At 40.4% G+C, this 19,731-nt stretch overlaps 1 protein-coding gene across 5 annotated transcripts in view; it reads left to right on the top strand.

Moving 5' to 3' along the window:
* The window catches only part of ITGB6 (integrin subunit beta 6), a 144,099-nt gene that overhangs the window by 38,247 nt on the left and 86,121 nt on the right, over positions 1-19,731 (top strand). Inside the window, exons 2-3 of one of the 5 annotated variants that reach the window (XM_077153979.1) lie at positions 12,733-13,490; positions 15,711-15,819. The exons of 3 other annotated variants lie outside the window; for them this stretch is intronic. The gene's annotated coding sequence lies outside the window, so the exon portion shown is untranslated. The remainder of the gene's footprint in view (positions 1-12,732; positions 13,491-15,710; positions 15,820-19,731) is intronic. One more of the 5 variants, XM_077153980.1, reaches the window with a different exon arrangement.

Below are 19,731 nucleotides of genomic sequence, written 5' to 3'. Positions count from 1 at the left end.
AAAGCATGAGCATTGAAAAAAGAAATAGATAAATGGGTTCGCCTCAAAAATTAAACTTTTTTGTGCATCAAAGAACTTTGTCCAGAAAGCAAAAAGGCAGCCTACACAATGGGAGACAATATTTGCAAACCACATATTAGATAAGAGTTTAGTATCCAGAATGTATAAAGAGATTCTTCAACTCAACAACAAAAAGACAAACAACCCAATTACAAAATGGGCCAAAGACATAAACAGACACTTCTCAGAAGAGGAAATACAAATGGCTAAAAGGCACATGAAAAGTTGTTCAACTTCACTGGCTATTAGGGAAATGCAAATCAAAACCACAATGAAATGTCATCTGACACCCACTAGAATGGCCATTATTAAAAAAAATAGAAAATGACAAGTGCTGGAGAGGGTGTGGAAAAGAGGCACACTTATCCATTGTTGGTGAGAATGTAAAATGGTACAACTGCTCCGCAATCAGTTTGGTGGTTCCTCAGGAAGCTAAGTATAGAATTGCCATATGATCCAGTCATCCCATCACTAGGTATATATTCAGAAGAACTGAAGGCAAGGAAGCAAACAGACATTTACATGCTGATGTTTATAGCAGCATTATTTATAATTGCCACGAGATGGAAAAAGCCCAAATGTGCATCAATGAACAGGTGGCTAAACAAGCTATAGTATATATATATATATATGGTGGAACACTGCTATAAAACAGAAAAAAGTCATGAAGCTGTGTAGAACACATGTAGTGCTGTGTTCCAGTAGCCATGTTTCTTGATGATGATTGAACAATGATATAGCTTTCACAATGAGACTCTGTGAATGTGAAAACCTTATTCTGATGCTCCTTTTAGCTACTATATCAACAGAAGAGTAGAACATATGGAATAAAAATAAATAATGGGAACAAATGTTAAAATAAATTCAGTTTGAAATAGTGGTAAATGAAAGTGAGGGGTAAGGGGTATGGTACGTATAGTTTTTTTTTCTCTATTATCATTCTGTTTCTTTTTCTGTTGTCTTTTCTTTTTCTAAATCGATGCAAATGTACTAAGAAATGATGAATATGCAATTATGTGATGATATTAAGAATTACTGATTATATATGTAGAATGGAATGATTTCTAAATGTTTTGTTTGTTAATTTTTTTAAATTAATAATAAAAAAGAAGTAAAAAAAAAAAGTCATGAAGCATGGAACAATGTGAATGAACATCGAGGACATTATGCTGAGTGAAATCAACCAGAAACTAAAAGACAAATGGTGTATGGTCTCACTAATATGAACTAACATTAATGAGTGAACTTGGAGAATTGAAGTAAGTACACAGGTTATCAGGAGATAGAAATAGGATAGAGATTGGGCATTTGGTGCTGAAGGAACACAGATTGTGCAACAGGACTGACTATAAAAATTCAGAATTGGATAGCACAATGCTACCAGATTGTAGTACAATAATACAAGAAATTCTTCAACTCAATAACAAAAAAACAACCCATGAAACTAAATGTATGACTAAGGGAGAAGAGCTGGGGGCACATATGAAACCAGAAAGAAAGATAAAGGATAAAGTCCGAGATGGTATAATTTAGGAATACTTAGAGTAGAAGATGACAATGATTAAATGTACAAATACAAAAACATTTTTGCATGAGGGAAACAAATTAATGTCAACATTGCAAGGTGGTGAAATGGACGGTATACAGTAAAAAGTACAATCAATGCAAGTTAGGGTGTATAGTCAACAGTAACATTGCAATATGCTTCCACTGACTGTAACAAAGGCATTATGGCAAAACTAAATGTCAACAGGCGGAGGGCATGGGGGAGGGATATGGATTCTTTGTGGAAGAAAAGGAGGTGTCTTCATATAGATTATGGTGGCAAAGGCCTGTCTATTTACTTAGCTTGGATTATATATGTGAATAAAACTGTTAAAAAATGAACAGAGAGAAACAAGTGCTTGAGAAAATACAGAGGAATTTATGTGCATATTCACTGTCAGTAGGGAAACTGAGCGGTGCAGCCCTTGGAGGGCAGTGTGGTGGTTCCACAGGAGGTTAGGGGTGGGGTTGCCATGTGAACCTGCAGCCCTGTTGCTCAGTGTATACTTGGAGGAACTGAGTGTGGGGACACAAATGGACATTTGCAAACTTGTATTTATGGTGACAGTGTTCATGATTCACAATGGATGGAGGTGGACTAAAGGTACAACGACTGAGGGAAGGAAGGGGGAACTGTGGTGTATACAAGTGCCTCATTCATATGGACTAACTATAACATAAAAGCTTGGTGAATTGAAGTCGAAAGCATGGGTTATCAGGTTGGGGCCTATTGTAAAGGTTTCTAGATTATAAGCGCTTACAGCAGTCACATATATTCAGGAGTTGTAACTGTTATTTCTAAATTCTGAGATACTGAACTGTTTGTACATAACCTGGTTGTTCCCAGAAACTGGGTATTTATGTGATACCTGAGACTTGTAGTTAGAGCTCTGAAGCTGTGAAAGTCAGCACTACCCCATAGAGCAACTGTGTAAAAAGTTAAAAAAGAGATCAGACTTAGACTTGAGATGTGAATGAAGCTGATCCGGATATGACCAAGGTAAATCAGAATACAGGGTAAAGGATGACATGGTCCATATTTTAAGACTTCAACTTCTGTGTGAGACCAAAGAGAGAGATGTTTACTTGGTGCAAAATTTATAATTTTGGTAGTGCATTACCTAATTTAACTTATATGATCAGTTTAGTTGAACTCCATAAAGTACATGGAATCTTGAATAGGGCGTGGGATCTTGTTGGTTTGTCCAGGTAAGAATGATTCTTCAATATATCCCAGAGTAATTTGGGAAGAGAATAAAAAAGTATTTGCACAGATAGAGGAAATATTCAACTTACACATCTGGGGAATTCCTGATATTCTAGCAAGCAGTGGGGACAACCAATTCAATAGGCTGAGCCCTTGATCTTGGGTTCGCCCCTATGAAATTTCTTCTTGGAAAGGATAAGCTAAGCCTACTTATAATTATGCCTAAAAGTCACCCCCAGAGAACCTCTTTTGTGGCTCAAATGTGGCCTCTCTATATAAGCCAACTCAGCAGGTGAACTTCCTGCACTCCCCGCTACATGTGGCATGACTCCCAGGTGTGTAACTCTCCCTGGCAACTTGGGACAGAATTCCTGGGATTTGCCAGGACCTGGCATCATGTGATTGAGAAATTCTTCTTGACCAAAATGGAGAAGAGAGAAGTGAGACAAAATAGTTTCAGTGGCTGAGATTTCAAATAGAGTTGAGAGGTTATTCTTATGAATCATTTAGATATCCCTCTTTAGTTTATGGTATATTGTAGTGGCTGGAGGTAGTAACTAAAACTGTTGAGCTGTATCCAGAAGCTCTGATTCTTGAAGATGATTGCATAAAGATACAGCTTTTACAATGTGACTGTGTGATTGTGAAAACCTTGTGTCTGATGCTCCTTCTATCCAGAGTATGGACAGATAAGTAAAAAAATAAGGACAATAAATAAATAAATAATGGGAGGTGGGGATAAAGGGTAAAAATTGGGTAGATTGAAATACTGGTGGTCAATGAGAGGGAGGGGTAAGGGGTGTGGGTTGTATTAGTTTTTTCTTTTTATTTCTTTTTCTGGAGTGATACAAATGTTCTAAAAACAATCATGGTAATGAATACACAACTATCTGATGATATTTTGAGCCATTGATTCTACACCATGTATGGACTGTATGTGTGTGAAGATTTGTCAATAAAAATATTTTAAAAAATAACCAAATCACAAAGCCAAATTATTTAATCCTATTCAACAAGTATTGAGCATCTTGCTTTTAGCCTTTACTCATTTGGTCCCTGGTATAATTTGGCTGTTCAGTATGTATAATTTATCTGCCCTATGAGATCATAGGCTTCTTTATGATCAGGTTGGGGGGTTGAGGGGGGAAGTATATTTCATTTGTGCCTTTCCTCAATCTAGCAAAGAGTTTACCCATAACCTCTCTGATGGAATTCTTTCCCACTTCATAGACTGTCCTCATATACAGTCTGGTGGTATGTCCTGGTAATCTCCATTAAATCTCCTCTGATTTAATAGTTTTATGATGGGGACCAGAGAAGTGGACTCTTTAACTCTCCATGGTTTCTAATGCAGGAGGCTAGAACTTCATTTTGAGGATTTTGTTTGAGTTGGTCAAGCCCAATAGAAAGGCAGAATGAATTGAGAAATGTGGAAGGAAAACATTGGCTCAATCCATAGTACAGCATGCTGTGGGCAGAACTCAGGGCTTATGGGTATTGAGCTGAGAGTGCGAAGGCTAGCCTGGGGCGGGGTGGGGGCATTGCTAGTAGCATGTGGACCCTACTTGCCTCCCAGACCACCCCAGATACCTTTCAGGAGTCAGCCTGATCATCTAGAGCTCAGAGCTGGGTGGAGTGGAAGGGAAGGGCGAGGAGGCAGAGGGCAGGCCAGGTTAGGCCTGGTGCTGATTGAGACTGGCATTTTCTCTCGCCTCAGGCTCTGCTGGGGAGCAAGCAAGGAGAATTTGGGTCATTGCCCTGGAAACCTCAGCCGTCCTCCCACATTCCACTAGACTCAGCCCCACCCATAGCACCCGCCCCTACTTCAGACTGGCAGAAGACTCCCAGGTCTGGAAACTGGTAGTCAAGAGGATAGACTGTTTGCATTGTTTGTTTTGTTTTGTTTGAAGAAGGGCATTCCAGCTATGGCACTAAGCAAAACAAACCACCTCCCACCATGACTGCTTTATTCATAGAGGACCAAGAATTGAATCTCTTGCTTCTCTCCCAAACAGACAAGTGAAACAATGGGAAGCTTCCAACAGATTTCACTGCCTGTCCACTCTAGCCAGACTTGGTTCCTACCACAGCCTGCTGGGCTGCCCACACCCCACAGCTGTCCCCAGTTCCTCTGTCCAAAAGCTTCCAGAACCTGAGAGCAGTGAACTCTCAGCTGAGGGCTGTGAAGTGCTCTTAAAATGTCAAGTCCTGAACTCATGACCAGACAGATTTGGGCATCTGCAGCAGCGGTGGGCCATCCTTCTGATCCCAAATAGGGCTGCATGGATGCCGTGTATACAACCCACTCCTGGGCGCTCCACCCTTCAACCACGGGGTGGGGAAAAAATGTAGTCCCTGCTCCAGAGAAGCTGCCAAGTGATGGCTTGCACCACATTATCAGGAGAAGGCTGCACATGTGAGCGTGATGATGAGACTGAGAAGGAAGCAGTAACGGGAGCAGTTCTGACCAGACAGGGCTTTGGAGTTAAGAGGCATTTGCATCCTGACTTTGCCAGTTATTATCTGTGCAACACTGGGCAAGTTAATTCTCTCTTAATGCTAAGAGATTGCATTGCATATCTGGAATACAATATACCAGAAATGGAATAGCTTTCAAAAAAGGGGGAATTTAATCAGATGCTAGTTTACAGTTCTAAGGTCAAGAAAATGTCCCAATTAAAACAAGTCTATAGAAATGTCCAATCAAAAGCACCCATCCAAGGAAAGATACCTTGGCTCAAGGCAGATGAAGTTCAGGGTCTCTTCTCAAGTGAGAAGGCACATGGCGAGCACAGTCAGGGCTTCTCTCTCAGCTGGAAGGGCACATGGCAGACACAGCAGCATCTGCTAACTTTCTCTCCTGGCTTCTGGTTTCATGAAGCTCCCCAGGAGGTGTTTTCCTTCTTCATCTCCAAAGGTCTCTGGCTCATGGGTATTCTGCTTTGCCATGCTGCAGCATTCTTTGCTCTCTCTGAATCTCCTATTCTCCAAAATGTTTCCTCTTTTATAGGACTCCAGTAAACCAATCAAGACCCACCCAAATGGGTGGAGACATGTTGTCACCTAATCCAGTTTAGCAACCACTCTTGACTAAATCACATCATCCAGGGAGATGAACTGATTACAGTTTCAAACATATAGTATTGAATGGGGATTATTCTACCTTTATGAAATGAGATTTTGATGAAAACATGGCTTTTCTAGGGGCCATACATCCTTCAAACCAGTACAGTTGCTAACTAGGCAAATGAAAAGCTAAGAAGTTATCTCAAATGCATCACCGAGGTACCAACTGTGAGAAGCAGCTACTACTCTTAGGGCTGAGGAAACAAAGGGAAGGAAGTTGATTTATTAAAACTTGGAAACTTAGAGGAGGGTTTCTACAGGGCTGAAACTCAGACCTCTGAGGAAGCACCATGCTTGACTGGTACTAGGGTCTCCAAGTAGGTGAATCGAGGCTGGTCCAGTGAGTATTTGAAAAAACAGCAAACTGATTCAACCATCGCTTCTGGAATGAATTTCCTCTGCTAGGATGAGGAGGCATTGCTGGGAGACTTATGGGAACAGGAAACTAAGAGGATGCCAACAAAAAGGGACAGGTTCCTTCTCTATCCCTGAGCCTTACAGCCTCTCTCTGTTGCCCCTATTGGCAGAGCCCAACACAGGGCAGCTGGCCAAGAAGAAATGTGGTTTGTAGGGTTTCTGCTTCAGCATCAGCTGGATGCAAATAGGACTGAATATGGATTTCAATGGCCTTAACTTCACACATGATCCACTCACAGTTAGGATTAAATGAAAATATGTGTATAAAATGTTTAACACAGGGACAGGCACAGAGTTGATGCTAAATTACTATTATTATATTATTTATTTTTGTCATTACCATCATCATCATTATTGTGGTAGATAAATGGGCTTGGCAATTTGATGTAGGATAATGGCAGGCTCTGAGATTGGTTGATAGTGAGTGGAGACTAATTTCTAGGTTCCCTTTTGGAAAATTCAATTGAGAATGTGAGATTTCAGATATATTTTAAAAGACAAAAGTGATATCAAATAATAAAGAATATAAATTAGTCATGTAAATTTGATTTCTAAGACATCCATCCCTCTCCATTGCTATGGCCCTGCACTTGTTCATCCCCTTTTACCTCTTACTTGGATTCACTAATACTCTCCTCTCACCTTCAGGCCCTCTGTTCTCTGGTCCATTTAACCACTGCTTCCAGTATTCATCCTACTGCCCTGCTGTCATATCATTGCATGTCCACCTCTTCATATTAAAAGCAAGATTTCTTTGACTAACATTTCACCCCCTCAATGACCTGTTGAGCCCTGGAAATACTACTTTGCATCGGGTCTGGCATCCTTCCTATGCTAGTGCCAAATTGGAAAAATAGGAGTGGGAAGGAAGTTAAGTTAGGCCTGATGCCTATGGAATTTCCCTTCAGATGTCCTGTGTCAGCTGTAACTCATAATGTGAAACACAGGGTTAAAAACTCCACTGCCATCCACCCCTAAATCTTTAATAGGGTCCTCATCAAAGTTGAGGTAACTTCTTCACGTCCTCAGCCCACTGGGTGCAGTTCTCCTCTTCCTTATTAAATTAGCAATTCCCTTCTTCCTTTTCTTTCTCTTTAATGGCATCTTCTCCAGGACCTAGGGTAAAGGAGCAACTTCTATCAGGATCATTACTAGTTTCATGGCAGAGGTAAAGGAGAAGATGTTGACACCTCACAATGGCTTGTAAAGATTCTGCTTAGATGTAGCATGCATCACTTCCAATCATATTTCGTTGGCTAGAGGAAGCTGCAGGGCTTCTTCTGAGTTCAGTAGAAAGAGATGTATGATTTTCACTTAATTAGGGGCGCTGCAAGTCACTCGGCCAAATCTGACATCAATGGGCATGAATGTATACTATTACCCGAGAGAGAAGAAATGAATATTTTGAACAATAGGAGAATCTACCATACCATTCTATCCAGGGATCCTATCACCTCACACCAGGAGAATTAAGTCCCAGGTGGTGATGGCTTCTAATCTAACCTGGTCACAATAAAAGTGTTCCCCCAGATCGTTTGAAGTTTCCCTTCCTCCTCTGCCATCTCCATATTACATTGAAAATGGAGTAGTTGCCATACTATTATTTCCAAAATGCTATTATCATCCTGTCTTTCCCTTGCTCTGAACGTTCAGGGACTCTCTACTGCCAATGAGTTCAAATCTAAATCCCGCAACCCAGTGTTCAAAGCCTCCCTCAACTGGCCATCCCAAACATGTCCAACTGCATCCTCCTTCCAACTCCTCAGATCCAGCCAGTCAACTGATAGTGTTCCTTACAACTACGCCAATATTTATGATATTAATCATAACCTGTGACATTAATCTTTGTTTGTGCTTCTTTTGGTCCCCTCCTCACTATCTCTTTCCCAATCAGTCTCTGTCCTTCATTTTCTTCAAGAGTTGGCTCAAATCTCAAATTCAAAATAATTTCCTTAAACCTCTTCCAACTCTTTACCCTCCTCAAAATTCAGAATTACATCTCTATGTCCCTGTTTTATTTTGTTTTCTGCTTCTAGAATCATTATGTATAATTTTGGGAAGAGATCTTGGGAATTTTCTATTCCATATGTACTACCTCCCCCTATTTCAGATATGAGGAGAATTAGATCCCAGAAAAGAATGAACAGAAAAGTCATTAATTTATCAAAAGATTAAGTTGGGATGAAGATTGATCTTCAGACTCCTACTTCAGTATTCATCCCCCTATATCAATTTGTCTCTTTGAATTTATATCTATATTTCCCACTAGATGATAAGCTACTTTAAGGCAGGAATGCCTCATTCTATCATCTGTTACGCAAGGCTCTTGGCATTTATTATCTCTAATTTTAACCGCAATCTTGCTAGGAAGTGAGTATTCTCATTTTACTAATGAGAAGACTAAGAGTCATATAAGTACTGGGCCAAAGATTAAATAACCAATAAATGATAAAGACAGGGTTTTATTAAATGCCTTTGGTGTGCTTGGAACTGTGCTAGTTTCTACTTCAAGGAAATTGCAATAGAATTTACTTTAAAAATTACTGGTTCGTTTCCCAGTGCTTGGCCATGTGAAAAATAAATAAATAAATAAATAAATGCTATAGGGTAGTGTGATGGTAGCACAATGGCAGAATTCACACCTGCCATGCCAGAGACCCGTGTTCAATTCCTGGTGCCTGTCCATGCCAAATAAATAAATGTTGTAACTTCAAGGTAGTTCATAATAAATCCCAAATGAGTATTATATTCTGGGCTATGGACTTTTGTGTGGGACAGGTATTGTGGCCTGAGATACTGAGAAAAAGATCCAACTTGAGCTTGGCAGTTAAGGATGCACAGGACATGTACAGCTTAAGCAGATGCAGTGGGAGATGCAGGCATTTCTAGCAAGGAGAAGAGTGTGAACAGAGACTGGTAAAAAAAAAAAAAACTGTTGGGAAATGAGGGGAAACTTGTTTGGCAGGAGCCAGAGTTTTCACAGTAGAGTCATGCACAATAAGCCACAACAAATCATTTAGGGCAAAGGTATGGAAGGCTTTCAATGCCAAGCTAAGGTACCTGGATTTTGTCCTGTAGGTTATGGGGATTCAACATAAAACTGTGATTTAGCCAGCAGTGTATCATGTGAGTGGAGGAAAAATGCCTAGGAGGAGAGACAACTTAAAGGACCACTTCAGTCTGTACTAATGGCAGGGGGAGCATGCTAGAAATCATATTGTTGGTACAGGAGTTAGTACTATTATTTGTGGAGATAGGGGTTGGAAAAGTGAATGTAAATTGCCAAATGTGTTTGCTGAAACCCAGAAAGTCCTGTTTTCCTAAAAACTTGCATAAAATTTAATGGCAAAAACACTAATAAAAATACATCCTTGTTACATAAAGGGTCATAGAAAGGGGAAGGGAAATTCTGTTCCCAGAGAGTGAAAAAAGCTTTATAAATCCCCCCAAGCCCATTCCGCCTTTTATATTGTCTTCAGTAGTAGGTTTCTAACGTATATTCTTTAACCTTGTCCTTTTCTTTCATAAATGAATCCACAGTTGACTGGATCATGTCTACTGAGCATTCACAAGAGGCTAGAATGTACTACTTACTTTCATCAGAAAATGATTTCCAAGTTTGTGACATTGCCTGTTCTCATAAATCATATCAGCACCTTTTTCTTATCCAATTATTTGGAAAAACTAAAATGAGCCAAATTTAGTAAAATATCCAATTTGCTGCAAAGCTTTGATTTAAAAAAAAAAAGATGGCACCATTCCTTATATGGAAATGTGGGTCACAGACCCAGAGCAATATGCAATAGGTTAAATTTAAAATATAAATTCATCAACCGGATATAGGAATTCAAATGGTGAATCATCACAGATAGTTTAGTGCTTTTAAACCTAAAGTGAAATTGTAAAGATGTGGGTTGATAAACGTTGAATTTCAAACCCATGAATCATTGTTGAGACCCATCTCTGTACCCTCAAGTTACTCAGTGTTTCTCTTAACCTTGGTGTTCAGAAAGATCTAGGAATATGTTACTCTCCTAGTGCTAAAACAATACCATACAATGGATTGCTTAACTATAGAAATATACTGGCTCAGGTTTCAGAGACTAGAATGCTTGCTCTTCTGGCTTCCAGCAATCTTTGGGGTTCCTTGAGTTTTCCATCACATGGTAGCATCACCTCCTTTCTCTTCCAAGTCCTGTAGACTTCCAGCTTCTGGCTGTTCCCTCTGCTTCCTTCTTCTTGTATCCAATTTCTTTTGCTTTTAAGGGCTTAAGCTTTGTTGGGTTAAGACTACCCTCATTCAGTGTGGGCACACTTAACTGAGAACATCTTCAAAGGCCCAATTTGCAAATGGGTTCACACCCACTAGGACCAGGGTTTGGGACCTGAACATGCCTTTTGTGGGGGGCACAATTCAATCCCCAACAGGGAGTATCAGCCCAGCCAACACCAAAGATATTCAAAAGTTGACCACATAACCTCCAAGCACTATGCCCTATTCTAGAAACCCCAAATCATGCTCATTTTACTTTACAGGGCCAATTTGTTGGGTGATTCAGGAACAATTTGTGTGATCTGTATTTGTATGTGTGATGTTGCAATTTCATTCAGGGATAAAAGGATATAGAAGACTTCAGTGGATTTTGGAAGGTTTAGGAAAAGGTCTTTCTCTTGCATTACTTAAGGGTTCTGAACTTCGTTGTGTGGCATGAACATCTTTGGCAGTCTAAGGAAGCCTACAGACCCCTTTTCAGAAAAAAAATCTTTAAGAACTTATAAAATAAAATGCATATGATTAGAAAGGAAATGAATTAGATGGAAACAAAGCTATTGAAATATTGAAAAAGAAATGTACATTATAGTAACGATACCTCTTTATTAACGTTAAATAACAAGGCCTAGTGGCAGGTCAAATGACTGTAGTGATTTTGTGATGCAGTGATGAGTGGTAAGATTTTGAGTTATCTGCAACAACTATATAGTGAGAATATTTGTGATTCCTTTTGGTGAAAGTTACAGTTACTGCTAATATTACAGTGGTTTGTTGCCTACATATAAAATGGAAGAAAATGCTCTGGTGTTAATGAACATCCAGATGTCATTTTTCCCCCATTCAAGGTCACAGACCTCCAAATGCTATTGGTGGATAGACCTCAGGTTAAGAACCCACGTATTAAGAGCTTATTTCTTGGGATCACATAGCTATCAGTGCTCACTGGAGTCTACGCAGACCTCTACTTTAGGCAGCGTGGAAGTGATGCTCTGATAGTTCTGGGAAGTTGGCCCATTAGGCTTGCTTACCACTGCTGAACTAGCCCCCAGCATCATGCCTCACAGGGCATGAGTAGATGCTTGGTGCGTGTTTGTTGATCTACTGTGTGAAGAACTGGATAGACTGACAATGGAATGGAGTTGAACTTGGCCCTCAAGGGCCCTTCTTGCTGGAACTTTCTGGGACTCTATGGCTCTATGACAAATGCAGAAGGACTTTACTGAAGCCAGCTCAGAGGCCTGTGGCTGCCAGGAAGTGACCACAGGAGACAGTTTAGGCAGGTGGTGGAGTTTTGATGCAAAGCACTGGAGGGTAGGGGGAGTTGGATGCACATTGCCAAGTCATAATTCTATCCCTGAGATGACGATCTGGAGCAGAAAATGGATGTGCTGCATCTAGTGACCACAGAGGGTAACCAAAGGGCAGAGAAACAGCTGAGGCTGCCCAGCTGTTTCCTCTGTCACATGTCCATCAGCTTGGGCATTCATCAGGACCCTGGTATATAGTTTTCTGAATAAGGAGATCATTTTTAAGCTTAAAGTCCTTTTGTGTTTCTGACAAGTGTCATTGCCTGAAAGTGTTGACTGAGGTTTTTTCCTCCCTACCACCACCAAGGAAAGGAAGAAAAAGAGGCTGAAATCACACAGCTTTGTGAATTCCTGGCAGGACTTAGTCATTAAGACACTGTAATGTAAAGCAATCATTAAGATTAGTAATAGTCATAAAAACAGGATACCAACAAATGAAATGATCTAAAATGGGACATTTACCCAAGTTAACACTTTTATACAGGGATGGGATTTTCATATTGTACAAATGAATGATATTAGCAATGATGGCTGTCATTTTTGTAGCATGCCTCCTATGCATCAGCTATCTTATATAATTTTTACCCCCATTTAACCCTCACAACACCACCCTGTGTGCATTATCAGCCCCCGTTGTGGGTTAAATGGTGTTCTCCCAAAGGGTATGTCCACCTGGAACTTAAGAATGTGACCTTATTTGGAAAACGGTCTCTTTGTAGATGGAATTAAGTTAATCTGAAGATAAGATCATCCTGGCTTAGAGTGAGCTCCAAATCAAATGATAAGTTTCCTTATAGGAGAAGAAGACACAGACAGCAGAGGCAAACACACAGAGAGAAGGTGATATGAAGATAAGACAGAGATCGGAGTGATGCATCTATAAAGCCAAGGAGCACCAAGGACCGTTGGCAGCCACCTGACACTACAAGAGCGGCATGGAGCAGGTGCTCCCCTAGAGCCCCAGAGGAGCTAACCCTGCCAACACCTTGATTTTGGACTTTTGGCCTTCAAGACTGTGAGAGGATAAATTCTGTGGTTTAAAGCATCTAGTTTATGGTACTTTGCTATGGCAGCCCTAGGAATCTAATGCTCTGTGAAACAGCTGCCTTTTACAGTGAAGACACCAAGGCTAAGGTAGGATACATACCTGTCAAGGGTGCATAGTCAGCACACCTGAGTGCCCTCAGAAGGCACCGACCAGAAGTGCCTGCCTCCAGGCTCTACTCCAGCCTCCCAGAGTGAGGCAGTGCTGTTCTAGTTCTGAAAACTATCCATATGACTATGGCTACGTCATAGACTGCCAAGGGGTCACCTAGGACAGGCATGCTCACCACTCCGCAACTCTGCCACAACTGACAAATAATTTAAGTAACTCAAGTTGACATATGCTATTAGGGTGATTTAGCACAAAGGTGAGCCACACACCTGGAATCAGACCACCTGGAGATGAGACCAACTGTTCCACTTTGTGAGCTATGAGACCTTGGACACGTTATTTCACTTCTCTCTGTAAAATGGGAAAAAGTCAAGAGGAGCCTAAGGAGACGTGACAAAGGTAATGAGTATCCTGGATGGGATCTGAAACAGAAAAAAGAGATTAGATCAAAAACTAAGGAAACCTGAATAAAATGTGGGTTTCAGCTGATAATAACAAATCAGTGTTGGTTTATTAATTTTAACAAATGTACAACACTAATGGAAGAAGTTGATAGCAGGGGAGGCTGGGTGTGGGGTATGTGGGAACCATCTGAACGATCTCCACAATTTTTCTGCAAATCTAAAACTGTTCTAAATAAGAATGTATTTTAGAAATGCGGGGAAGTATCAGTACCTCACTTCACAGTATAACATTTAGAACAGTTCCTGACACATAGAAAGACCATTTAAACATTAGCTATTATTGTTTTAGAGCTATTATCAAAAACAAGGAACTTTCATCTGAAAATTTCCATGAAATAGGCTAAATACTTTTTCTTAAAAAAAGATGATGTTATATTTTTAGAGTTAGATTGTCTAAAAAAATTGTTGCAACTATAGTTTTGTCTCATTCCCTACTAGGGAAAAGCAAATGAAGTAAACATTCTCTTACACTTCAGTAGTTCCTAGTTTTAGATCTTTCGAAACTGAGATTTCTGATTTCTGACCTATTCTACTATTGCATGCAATTCAAAGGAACAAGGTCTAGCTTTTCTGGGAAATATGAAAAAAATCTAAAAAGACTTGCAAATATATCTTCAAAACAAGACTTCATGCTTTTTTTTTTCTGCTTATGAGTTCAATTTTTTAAAAGCATCCACCTCTTATTTTACTTTTTCTTGAAAAATCAAGCAGAATGAATTGTCATAATTCTTTCTTTACTATTTTGACATCCTATAAGATGGACAAATTACTCATTTCTTATATAATCACTTAGATTCCCACCTCAGTGAAAGAATAGCACTTTTGAGAGGTACACTAGATTTAAGCAGATTGTTCCCTTCTTCCCTGATCCTAGGCACCTCAAGAAAATGAGAAAACATTTTCTTTTCCTATAAAAAATAGGATAGAAAACGCTTTGGAATTCAATGCACATTTACTCACCCCAAGAGGAAAACCACTCTTCTAGACCTGTAATGGGAAATGGGAAGGGTAAATGGGAAGGGTAGATGGACAGACATACAGATAAGAGCTTGTAGATGTGCTGTCATGTCCAAAAGGAGCAGGCAAAGGGCAGTGCTTTAGTTTGTGAGCTGCCAGAATGCAATATAACAGAAATGGAATGTCTTTCAGAAGGGGAATTTATTAAATTGCAAGTTTACAATTCTCAGGCTATAAAAATCCAAACTAAGGCATCCATGGAAAGACAGCTTGACTCATGAAAGGCAAGTAGGTCCAGAACCACTCTGTCAGTTGGAAGGGCAAGTGACTGGCCTCTGTTGGGGTCTCTGGCTTCTAGACACCTCTCTCAGCTGAGAGGGCATCTGGCAAAGTCTGCTAGCTTTCTCTCCTCATCTCCCAAGGCTTCCCCAGGGGTGTTTTCCTTCTACATTTCCAAAGGTCTCTGGCTGTGTGGGCTCTGTTGGCTTTAAAGCTTTTTTTCCAAAATGGTTCCTCTTAAAAGGTTCCAGTGAGCGACACCACCGTGAATGGGTGGAGTTCATGGAAACCACCTAATCAAAAGTTACCACCCCACAACTGGGTGGGTCGCATCTCCATGGAAACAATCAAAAAGATTGTTTTTCCACCCAGCAAAACTTTGAATGAGGATCAAAGGACATGGCTTTCTGGGATGCACAATAACTTCAAACCAGCTCTGGCTGACTCTTGGAGAAGTGCGGGAGCACTGGCCCTAGGAATTGCATCACAAAAAAGCAACTGCCTCAACAGGCTGCAGAGAGCCAAGCTCGTAACCTATCTCTCAAGGAAAACCAGCCTAGGTCATTCTGTACTAAAACTTTAATGTCTGGGCTTTTCCATTAGTCAAGGTTGAAACCTGGGTCTGAGTTTAGAGATCTAGAATCAGTCATCACTGCCCCAAATGCTCCACTCTGAACTATCATCAAAACAGACCTACCTTCTGGGATTTCCTTAGAAAGAGGATTTTTCCAGGAAAATCCATTTTGAGAGATCCTTGAATTGGACTATGTGTTCAAAAGGAAACAGTAAACTTAGTTCATACCTGGTTTTCTTAAGAAATCTGGCTCCAATATTATAATGAGGCAATTTTTAGATTGGTTCTGTGTCTCCTTGAGGTAAAATTTCATCCAGCTTTCGGTGTATCTGTTCTCTTTTCTAGAACTTCAGAAACCATATTAGGTGAAAACAGATGCAGGGGTGGTAATAAGTACATGAAGAGAAAGGGCTTTCCCTGCATAAATGCTCTTTTGTTTAATTGTTAAACAAAGGTAAGCAATTTTCTTCAGTTGGCCTTCTTGAAGTATTTAATAGGTTAATGTATACCATGAATTTCTGATGGGGGGATTTAGTAGTCTATATTGAATAAATTAATCTTTGCCACTTCATTAGCAGGGCAAAGATTAACAGTGCTCTTCAAGGTATGGTTTGGGAAACAGTGTTCTATAGCAACCTACATAAAGCTAAATCATTGTCAATTGTATTAGTCTTTAAATCCTGTCCTTCTAATCCTTGGTTGCTTACAATTTAGGACCTAAACCACTGCAAGATCAATTTACATTGGGCAACAAATATCCAGTATTTCACCGAGGTTTGGTCTGGGACCAGGTCCCACAACTGCATTTTTCCATGCAATAGGATATTATTCTGTTGATATTCAAGATATCTTAATTCCATCAATGTATAAGGAATGTTTGCCCAAAATAAATCTACCAAAATACTTGCAACTAACAGCAATTTCCTTCTATCAAAAAACTTTTATTGTATATTATTTCATTGGAATTTTTAAATCATGAGCTCCTTGGTATAAAGAAAATTATGTCCTTACTTTAATAAATGTTGACGCTACTGTCAAGCCTTTTGTTATATGATGCATTGATGGAGCACCCTAGTACTCTCTCATCAGCCACCTGATATAGGAAAGTGTGGGACACTAGGATTATGACCAACCACAGTTTTACCCTGAATAGTCATGAAGCAACAGAGATTGCAGGTGAGGCAGATGATTTTTATACTCTCTCACCCAAGTCTCTCATATCTGACAGTTCATTGGAGCTAGTTTTATTATGCCTAACCATATATAGATTCATTACTTCTGTTATGGTATAAGAATCCAGCATACCATCTTCAATTAGATGCCAATCCAATTTGCTTTTAAAACTTTTCTTCTTTCTCCTCTTCCAGTTCTGGAGACATCACAAGGTTAGTGAAATATTTCCATAGTTTGTTAGAATAATGTATTGTTTAGCCTTTTTAATGATTAAGGTGTTTGCATCATGCTCAATCCTTTCTTCTATCTGATTTTGTGTAAACTTGATGACAGGATTCAGAGAGTGAGTATCAGCAGCTATCTGAAAAGTCCATAAAAAGGTAGTTGAAAGTGATAAATCCTCTCTGGGCCTCCTGGAGGATCCTCCTGAATGTAATCCTTGGCCACCATTTCTCCCAGGTTTTGTAAGGATAACAGCCTTCCATATTGTTGCAGCTGCACAAATTGCATCGTTAAGGTCGAAGGAAACTAAAATCCTTCCATTTTGCAATAATTATTTAAAAAGTGTAATATGTCCATTTCAAATGCCTTCGTACAGTGGCCTAATGAGGAGTGCATTTTGAAGAACCTGTTAGAACCTGTTTGTTACTGAAACTGACCCTAAAAGTCCACCAGTGAATATAGCTAGAAAGAAATCTAGAACGGTGGGAATTTTCCAGGTTTTCTTTGGCTCTCCAAATGCCAAGTCATGAGAAATTCCAGGATACTAGATGTCAACTGTCAAACTTTCACAGTACTGAAGGAATTTTAACACAAGCTAGTAGATAGTGGCACAATAGACAATTTGCCTGTATAATTCTGACTTTTCCTGTTCTGCCAAAAAAAAAATGCCTTTGCAGTTATGACTCCACAGTTTATCAGAGTAGACTACAGCTCACTATGACTTTTAAAATGTGTAGTATTGGACCATGTCTCTTTTGATATGTCTGGAGAAACCTCTTGGTTATGGCAGAATTATTGAGTAGGGGCCTGTTTTAGTTTGCTAAACCTGCCAGAATGCAATATAACAGAAATGGATCAGTGTTTATAAAGGGGGTTTATTAAGTTATATGTTTATAGTTCTAAGGTAAGGCCTTAAAAATGTCCAAATTAAGGCATCCAGAGACAGATACCTTGACTCATGAAAGGCTGTTGTCTGTCACATGGGAAGGTACATGGCTAGTGTCTGCTGGTCCTTGTTCCTGGTTCCATTGCTTCTAGCTTCTGATTCCAGTGGCTTCCTCTCTAAGTGTCTATGGCCTTAACTTCTCAGGGGCAAAACCCTGGGTTCTGGCTCATTTAGCATCTCATGGGAAGTCACATGGTGATGTCTGTTGGGCTCAGCATCTCCAAACATCTGTGTCTACTCATCTGCTCTCTTCATCGGCATTCCGAGCATCTCCAAATATCTGTATCTATGTTGGCCGCGAACTTTCTCCAGAATGTTTCCCTTTTGAAGCACTCTAGTAAACTAATCAAGATCCACCTTGAATGGGTGGAGTTGCATCTCCATCTACTCAAAAGGTCACACCCACAATTGGGCATGCCACATCTCCATGGAAACAACCTAATCAAGAGATCCCACCCTACAATATTGAGTCAGGATGAACAGATCATGGCTGTCCCCACAAGATTAGACCAGGATTGAAAGCACATGGATTTTCTAGGGTACATAACAGGCCTCCATAATGTTTGGAGACATCTTCAGGCCTCGATTGCTCTCACTCCCTACAGGCAGACTATTTTTAAATCCTGTCTATCTTGGAAGCATATCCAGAATCCAACTACTTCTCACTACCTCTATTGTTTCCACTCTATCCAAGCCATCATCATCTCTCATTTCCACCCCAGAAATAGCCTCCAGTAGTAGGTTTCCCTTCTTCCATTCTTGCTGCCTCTGTGGTCTGCTCAGAGAGATCCTTTCAAGACCAAAGCTACAGCATGTCCACTCAAAACCTTTTGAAAGCGTCCCATCTCACTCAGAAGACAAATCCTGAGTCCTTACCACTGCCCATAAGGTCCTTCCTAATGAGCTGCCCTACTGTCCCCTGGCCTCTCTGACCTGTCTTCTGCCACTTCCTCATGCCCCCCCCACCCCCACCCCATTCACTCTCCTTTGGCCACACTGGCCACTTTGTTCTTCCCCAAACATGCCTGCTCTGTAGCCTTGAACTTGTCATGCCCCGAGGGCTGCACTGCTCTTCCTCCAGGTTACCTGATGGCTCCTTCACTTCCCCAGGGCTTTGACTAACTGCCACTATATCAGAGCTGCTCCTCTGGCCACCCCCTAGTGCCCACTCTCTGACTCTAACAGTCATTCGTCTTTCTTAACATTTATCACCACCTGACAGCTTTTTGTTTGTGCATATTCTCTATCCCACTAGACAGTAAACTCCACGAGGCAGGGACCTTAATGATTTAATCGGCATTGTGTTTCCAGAACAGTGTCTGGCACTAGTGAGTATTCAGTAGATACTGGTGAATGCATGAATGACTGAATCCAGGTTTACTGGTAACGTCACTGCCCTTTGCAGCCCTAGAAGAAAGAGGATGGTGCTCACGAGATAAAATATTTACTCAAAACCAAAGAATCCCAACCCTTTGTTAGAGTGCTTAAATTACCCTAAAAAAAAAAAAAAAAAAAGGAAGGAAGGAAAAAATGAAAGGAAAAGGATGCTTCACTAACTGAATGAGGGAATCAGTTTGCGGTCAATTTTTTTGGTTTGTTCCTATGGATTTCTTGCCATTTGCTTCAAAGATAGAAAAATAGGGGCATAATGAGTCTAGTTCTTGGTGTCAAGTCTGAGTACTAAGTAAATTCATATCCACTGTATTTTCTGGAAAATCTCATTCTTGGATTTATTCTACTAACTAGAAATATAGAAGGAGGCTGGTTCTTTTAGACTTCAAAATAATATCAGAACCTGAGGTGAGTGGGTTCCTCAAGCAGATTAGCCAAGTGAGACCATCTTTATTTAACTGGTCATGAGAAAAGAGTCTGAGCTCTGAAGAGGGCGGGCTATGGGGCTGGATGGGTTGGAGGGAGGGGGTGCTGCCTGAGGAGGAGGAGGAGGTAATCCTGAGCCGCCTCCCAGCCCCAGGACACGCCCATGACCGCCCTCTCCCAGAAGGAAGGTCAGCCCTGGTTTGGAAC

This window comes from Tamandua tetradactyla, chromosome 3 (genome assembly GCF_023851605.1).
Source record: "Tamandua tetradactyla isolate mTamTet1 chromosome 3, mTamTet1.pri, whole genome shotgun sequence".
NCBI classification, from domain to species: Eukaryota; Metazoa; Chordata; class Mammalia; order Pilosa; family Myrmecophagidae; genus Tamandua; species Tamandua tetradactyla.
Note: the sequence above shows the minus strand (reverse complement) of the source record. Positions and strands in the feature narration are given on the sequence as shown.